This window comes from Alligator sinensis, unplaced genomic scaffold, assembly GCF_000455745.1.
Source record: "Alligator sinensis unplaced genomic scaffold, ASM45574v1 scaffold693_1, whole genome shotgun sequence".
NCBI lineage: Eukaryota > Metazoa > Chordata > Crocodylia > Alligatoridae > Alligator > Alligator sinensis.
Window position 1 is genome coordinate 1,392,107 of NW_005841987.1, and position 8,009 is coordinate 1,400,115.

Consider the following 8,009-nt stretch of genomic DNA (forward strand, 5'->3'; position numbering starts at 1 on the left):
AGCTAACATGGCTCCCGGCACCTGCCGGTCGCGGGGACACGGGGGGGCAGCTTGGCCTCGGCCTGTCCTCAGCAGCGGGGCAGGGCCGCAGGGGCTGGGCGCGAGTCTCCCCGCCACGAAGGAGTAGCTTTGAATAAAAACACAAAACAAAACACAGGCTGCCTGGTCTGCTGCTTCGTAACAGGGCTGCGAAGCGCCTGGGAGCGGTGCCCGCAGCCCCCCGGGGTCACGGGGGTGAGGGCCACGCGGGAAGGTCGCTGCCCCGAGAGGAGGGCCGGGCCAGGCCAGGGGGGTTGGGTTTGCTGCGCCCCAAATGCATAGCATGCGGGGCCGAGTCCCACAGGCCGGGCGTGAAACCCGTCCACGCGAAGGGCGGCGAGTTGGAAAGCGCCGCGGACTCGAGGGGAGCGCGGCTCAGGAGAATGAGTCTTGGCAGGTCTGCACAAATCTTTTAGCACATGACTGTGCGATGATTGGAGTAGCAGGCTGGAGGAAAGAAATGATTTGAGCTGTAAATAACAGGCTGTTTTTTTTCCAGGGAAGGAGGAAAGTGGGGGGGTTGGAGACAGAGGAGATGCTGATTTTTTGTGGGAATTTTATTTATTTATTTTTTTGTGGGGGGTTGTAGCCATACGTTACCTTGGTTGGAAACTTAGTGCGCCCGTCAGGTAAAGATGAGCGGCAGATTGCAGTCGGGTGTAGGACAATGGTTTGGCATAATTCAATAGAGCTATTTTATTGGACTCTATTAACCTGCTTAACCTTAAGTCTTAACCATGACAGGAGTTTCATGTAGGAACCCACATACAAAGTACAATATTGAATTTTAATTAGAGCTTTCAAGACCTGAAGTGGAATGGATTCTTCTTACTTTCTCCTACCTTTTAATGTTCCTTTTTTCTTTGGAGACCAGACAGCGAAAGACATCGGTGCAGAGAGCACGTAACGTCCTATGTCTTGAGGTTTTTATTATCTAGGTGCTGTAAATCTGTTTTGTGATAAGGGACGCGGCGACAAATTCAGATGGGCAGTTTGATATCCCACAATGTGTGAAGAGACGAGGATCATCCTTATTGAAATAGTGTCCTGATCCAAAAAAAAAATCTTTCTAATGATTTGCCAATATCAGTCCCTTTCCGCTGACTAAAGATGAACTGAATGCTGTTGTTATTTATTGTTTAGATTACCAAAGCATCTAGGAGCCCTACTTGTGGTCTAGCTCCAGAACCTCATTGTGTTATACAAGCCTGGTACAAAAAGGTGAATCCCTGGAATCAAAGAACTTGCAATCTGAGCAGAAGACAAGACGTTGATTATCTTATTGTTCACTGCTGGAAGGTCAGAGGCCCTGTTGTAGTAGGCACTGCATAAACAGAGTGCTAGATAGTCACTGATCCAGGCTACGCTTGTGGTGGGGGAAAGCTATAACAACCTGGGTGAACACTGTGACAGTAGCATACACCATGTTAGCTCCATATGCTTTTTGGGTGGAGTATGGGAAAGGGTTAAGCAAAAAAGAAAGACAAATGGAAGAGAGGGGGATTGAGGAGAACAGAGCAGGGGAGAAGATGATAGGGGAAGCAGAAATGGAGTTAAGTTGTGGTGAAAAGACATTAGGCAGGTAAACAGATTAGGAAAGTACAAGGAAACAGTGAGGTAGTACTGGCCAGCTTAATGGGCCATGACATGTATACCAGCAGTGGACATTTTCCTGCAACAATTGATGGCCAAGTGAGTATTCAGTGTTCAGGATTTTTTCTCATTGGTTTTTGTACTATTGATATCTAAGAGGAAACTTAGGTCCACAGTGGCCTGAGATCTTTCTGATAAAAGAGTCAAGAAGAAATAACTTACTCTGCTTCTGCGTTAGTTGGAGCGTCAATTGCCTGTGAGGTACAGAAGGAACATACCTTTCTTATGAACATTTACATGGTGAGAGAGGTAGTATGTTTCATATAAATTCCTGCAGAATCTTTTCGACCTTAAATGTTATTGCACCATTATTTTAATAAGAGATTCTTATGTTTTGCCTCCTTGTAGTAAATGCCTTGTTCCAAATCTGTAAGAAGTCGGGGAAATCATCCTAATCCTTGGGGGCACAATTTTTAACAAGGGATTTCTGAGATTCTCCCCACCTTAGGCATTACTAGGTAATGCAGTTATGCAGTTAGCAGTGATAATGCACAGCTTTACTGCTATAAGAACACACACCCCAGTGTTAACATCACTTCTGAATAGATAAATCTCAAAGTGTGTGTCTTAAGCATACACCTTAGCTATTCATATTGCTGCACATCAGATGTGAAAGTAAAAATAAATGTGTGAAGCTCCAAACAGATTTACATAGATTTCTGTAAATCCGAAAACCACATATCCATATAACCTATTATCCCAAATTCTGGCCCATTGTGTGTGTGTGTGTGTGTGTATAAAACATATATATACAATATGTGTGTATACATGTATAGGTGTTTTACTGTTGACTCTCACATTTTTCTACAGGCAAGAAATCAAACTTTTTACCATTAAAAATGACAAATAGGGAAGCCTGCACTACAATATTTCTGCTACTATTCTGCTTTCTACTTCTGTGATGTTCAGACAAAGGATGAAATAGTATAAACCAGTTAAATTGAGAGATTAAATACAGTACTTGTAAAAAAAATAAAATAAATGCGTTCAGGCCCTGCATTGTTTAGTTTGTGCCCAGAAAGCAGTATTCCACACGGTTGAGAGGCAGGAGGACCATGCATGACTGTAGGGTGTGAGATTACTACCATGATAACGTTGTCAATAGGTGAAAAGTGTGGTTGACTAAAGTGTTATCAGCATTATAGATGCAATAATATATAAACAATATAATAAGCAGTGATAAACAATTTTTAAATTTTAATTTAATAAATTTTGCTAAAGGTAATCTTAAAAATGAGAGAGACCATGTCAGTGCATTAATGTTAAGCCTGGAAAACAGGGCTCTACAGGTCTTCAAAGCTCTGTGGGAGGAAGATTTTAAAACAGGCCCAGCTTAATAGCACTGAAGATTTTAAGTATTGTATGTGTAAGATATCTGTAGCATTACCAGTGGCGGTCTTAGCTTCTGAACTTTATTCCGGTTTTGTCCTCTAGGAGTTCAGGTTCCACATCTGTTCAACAACATGGTCATCCTTCTGGGGCTGATAATAAAAGGACTAATTGAAATGTTGGTAATTATAAATCCTTAAGGAAACTGTGTGCTACAAACTAGAGTGTGCAGACTCATTTCACATCCGCTACTGAAAAGCCATCATTTGGTAATAACTTCCGTTCACTACTAACTACAGCTGGATTCAAACTTGTGACCCAGAGGTGAAAAATATCAGTGCCCTAGGCTATTCATTCTCTTCATGGAAGGAAGATTTACTGGATTGTTATTGCATGATAGATGTTGTTCATGTTAGTAGACTTGAATGATCAGATAGATAGGGATGAAAGATGAGGATACAACTGTTGATATTCATTATTTTATTCAGTATAAAGAGATGAAGAAAGACTTCTCCATTTCAAAAGTAACTGGAGACCTCTGGGGCTTTAATGCAAGTGCATTCAATAGAAATGGAGTTGCTATACAGTTGTGTGTTGAAGTTCAATGACACTTTTAAGGGTTTCAAAATATCAAATCTTTATGCATGCTTGTAGGGATGTGTGTAGTATGCAGAGCGCAGAAACGTGTGCAAATAGAATATTCAGACTAAGATACTATTATAAAGACATTTGTATGTCACAATCAAGAGAAAGCTGGATGAAGAACAGTTGGAGAAAGAAAAATGAGGGTTCTTCTAGAGTTGGTTTCAAAGAAAAAAGATTCCATCTTTTCCCCAACATTTTTCAGCCCTTTGAATCTTGCTCTCTCAGCTGATCAGATTATTTTCTTTTAGACCTATGCTGAGAAGTTTTGAATTCACTTTCAGATTGTATAGTTGTTGAGAACACACTGACTTTTTTCTCAGAGTAGTGAAGTAAGTGGAGTTTTAGCAACACATGTAAAATGAGAATGAGGTCTGCACTGTATAGCGATTTAAACAGGGAGATAATTTACTTTCTATATACTGAACAAGAGATTTCTGATCTAAATTTTTATTTTTAAAGCATTATATATGCTTTTTTTTCACAAGGGACTGTGGTCCATATCTTTATCTGTTCTAACAAGCTGTGAGGAGGTATGTTTTTGATATCAGTGTTTGTGTATTTTATTAGGTTTATCAATAAATACTCTCACCCTCAAGTATAAAGAAAAGGGTATTTTGTGAATTCTAAAGTTAAGGAATTAAGTCAAACACAGAGTTTCAAAAACTTTTTCCTTTGACCTTGGCTCCCTACTGGACAGCAACTTAATATAGTAAACTTATGGTTATAACCTTGCATATAGCTTGAGGTAAATTGGAGTTCTCCAAATAAACAATAACATGATCGTTTAGTATTACAAGAATAATTTCTTGTCTTGATCTTATGATAAGAAAACTTTCTTAAAAGAAATATGCTTTTCTTGTCATGAAGTCTGTTTACTTTTTGCTTGTGATTTAAATGTAAAAGCAAGATTTATGGACATGACTGTAAGATTATATTGGACTGTTTACTCATTATTTCAGGCAAGACATAAAAAATAAGTCTCTTTTGTGCCTAAAACTGTTACCTTTCCTTTTATCTAATCTATAAGCCTTTTGTTAAAGAAATGGTCATGTTAAATGCTTAAATACAAAATGGACAAAGTTAGAGGAGGTAGTTGAATTTTTAAAAGCTATTACAATAGGTAATATTTGGAATGCTGTTCCAGGAAATCATGTTGATCTTTAAGAAATTAGGGTCTTAGCTAGTAAAATTTTCCTTAGGGAATTATTTACTGTATTAAAAATATGTTGTTTTTGAGGAAATAAGGATTTTTTTTGGAAGTGAATCTGATATTTTTCAATAGTGTATCATAAAGGAATTGTGCTGAAAATGCTATCAAATCTTACAAAAGTACCAATAGGTTTAAAAATTTGTCAGAAACTTGTAGTTTTGACAGTGTAGGGTGTCTACTATTTGAAGACTTGTTTTAAACTATTATTTTTCAGTTGATTTCATTCAAATAAATTACCAGTAATGGGTATTTTGACCTAAAATGACCAAACTTAAAAATAATAAATAAATACATCTCTTAGCAGTACAGTGGTGTGTGTGGAATGTCCTTACTAATCAGTTTTAAAGGGGACATTCAGTGCACAGGTGACTGAAAACTTGCGTTTTTTTAATAAAAGTTTTCAACATGTGAATCTGTGTCTTCCATATGCTGAGCTTGGGCGTTGTGGAACATTGCTAGAACACTTAGGGTGATCACTGTGCATCCTCTTGTTATAGGGTGTGACTTCTTAAAAATATGTAACTGTGCCACACATTTTTTTAAAAGTCTTAATCCAGCCAGCTTGATTCCATGGTGATGCTGACCTCGCATTGCTGTTCAAACAGTGCATTTAATTCTATAGTAAAATAATAATGATATGTTCTCCTTGGAATAGTTTGTCAGTAGAGAATAGAGAAACTGCGCTTACAACATGTGCATTTAATCTTGACGACAAGTCAGGAGCCTCTGGAAAGTTGTTACTATTGGGGCAGAACTAATCATTCTGTGTGAAATTATATAAGGGGAATTAGCCCTGCTTCTACCTCATTTCCTTCTTACTGCTGTGGCAGTCGTCAGAAATCACAACCCCATCCTTATTTCTCTGTATTATATATTTTACTAGACATCTCGTATTGCGAGTTGGCTGTGAAAAAAACCAAAAATGAGTTTTAATGGGACATGTGACTGGTGGAATTGCATTCTCTGTGATTACCCAATTTGATATCCGTTCCCTTTTTAGGTTTGGATTGGCTCATTCTCATTGCCTTCCGTGTAGCTTTACTTTTGTTCCCCAGCAGAGGATGTGCAGTGCTTGGTGTTGCAGGTGTCATGCTTTGTATGCCAGAGAATTATGTATCACAGACCAGCTTCTGTACTGCCTCTGGTCTTTGGGAAGAAGAGAGATATCAAAAGCCTGATTAAGACTGTAATGAGCAGAAATGTCATCTGTTGATTTTTCCTGACACAAGCAGGCTAAACACATGCAGATAATAAAACTTACTTCCATTTTAATGTACAAATAGAAATGTAGGGCTGGGAGGTCATCTGGTTCATTTTACTGTGTTGAGGCAAGGTAAGTATTCTTGGACCATCCACAACAGATTTTTGTCTGTTTTTTCCCTTAAAAACTTACAATGAGGGAGATCCCAGTCTTTCTGACTTGTTCCTATGCTGTTCTATCCTTGTATGTAGGAAGTTTTCCATGATAACTTAGATACTTTTTGCTGCAAATTAAACTTATTTGTCTTGCCCAAGGTGGAGAACAGTTGTTCATCCTCTTTATTGCAGGCCTTCAGGTAGATGAAGAATGTTATTTTGCCCCTTGGCCTTCACTTTTCTAAACAAAACAAGCAATTTCTTTAAATCTTACCTCATAGGTTATATTTTCCAAACCTCTTACCACTCTTTTTGCTCTCTTTTGCACACCCTCCTCTTTGTTTATATCTTTCTTAAAGTATGGTACCCACAACTGGACACAGAACTCCATCTGAGGCCTTACCTAGTGCCAAATAAAATTAGTGAGATTTCTCCTGTGTGTTTTATGTATCCTAGAAAGAAGGTATTTGTCTCTAGCAACAGTATCAGTTTTTTTACACCTCGTTCACTTTGTGATCCACTAAAACTCCTACTTCCTTTTGTGCGGTATTACTGGCTGACTAGATAAATATAAAATAGGGATTATATCTGTGTCTGTAGGGGACAGGACAAGTAATGGTCTTAAATTGCAAGAAGGGAAATGTAGGTTGAATATATGGAAGAACTTTCTAACTGTCTAAGCACTGGAGTAAATAGCCTAGAGAGGTTGTGAAATCTCCATTTTTGGATGTGTTTAAGAGCAGGTCAGACAGATATTTGGATGAGATGGTTTAGAAAGGGATGATGCTACCTTGAACAGGCAGCTGGACTAAGTGACCTAGTCCTAAGGTGTCTTTCAGGCCAACTTTTTGTGATTTCTCTCTGTTAACATGGTAAATTGTTCTTGTTTCTCTTCAATTTTATCTAGATGCATTTAGGCATTTTTCCATTTTATCAATATTGTTTTGAATGTGAATCCTGCCACTCTGAAGTATTTGCGGTCTGTCCTAGCTTGGTGTCATCTGCCCATGAGCTGGGTTTTTGGTTGTAGCTGTGTTGGTGTAAGGACATAGGCAGGCAAGGTTCTTTGAGTAGATGTGATATCTTTTTATTAGACCAACTGAATAGTTGGAAAAAAGGTCTTAGCAAGCTTTTGGGTGCAGTCACCCTTCTTCAGGCATGGGGAGTCTCTGTTTTTCTGAGATTCCAAGAAATGAAAGCAGCTAAAAGTGTGGCAGGGTGTCAGTGAAAATGTAAATAGGCCCATGAGTGCACTCTCCCATTTTCTAACTAATTGGAGAAAATATAGAAAATATAACTAGGCTAAGGACAAAACCTTGTAGGATTTTTTGTTTGAAATGTTCTTCCAGTTTGATGGCAGGCTTGATAATGTTCTATCAGTTGACCAGCAAACTTACTCTGAGTGCAGCTTTTCAACTGGGTGTGTACCTTATGGTGATTTAATTGCAATAATCTTTCTCCTGTTTGCATATGAAATTGTCAAAAGCCTTACTAAAGTGAAGATACATTTCATCTACTACTTTTCCTTTATGCGCTAGATCAGTTACTCTGTTAGAGAAAGAAATTTGATTGGTTTGACACAGTAGGTGCTTGACAGATCTGTTGTGGGTGTCACCTTATTACCTTATCCTCTAGACATGCTTGCAAATTGGTTGTTTAATAATTCATTCTAGTATCTTTTTATCTTGATGTTAAATGAGGTGGACTGATCTGTAATTTCTTTTTCCCTCTTTTTGAAGCTAGGTATATGTTTGCACTTCTTTAGCCAACGACAGTG

The 8,009-nt window shown here is 38.5% G+C and overlaps 1 protein-coding gene across 3 annotated transcripts in view; it reads left to right on the forward strand.

The window, feature by feature from the left end:
* Window positions 1-6: 6 nt before the first annotated feature.
* The window catches only part of GTDC1 (glycosyltransferase like domain containing 1), a 317,443-nt gene continuing 309,440 nt past the window's right edge, over window positions 7-8,009 (forward strand). For 2 of the 3 annotated variants that reach the window (XR_003093474.1, XR_003093476.1), the window contains exon 1: window positions 7-1,338. The gene's annotated coding sequence lies outside the window, so the exon portion shown is untranslated. The remainder of the gene's footprint in view (window positions 1,339-8,009) is intronic. The other variant, XR_003093475.1, reaches the window with a different exon arrangement.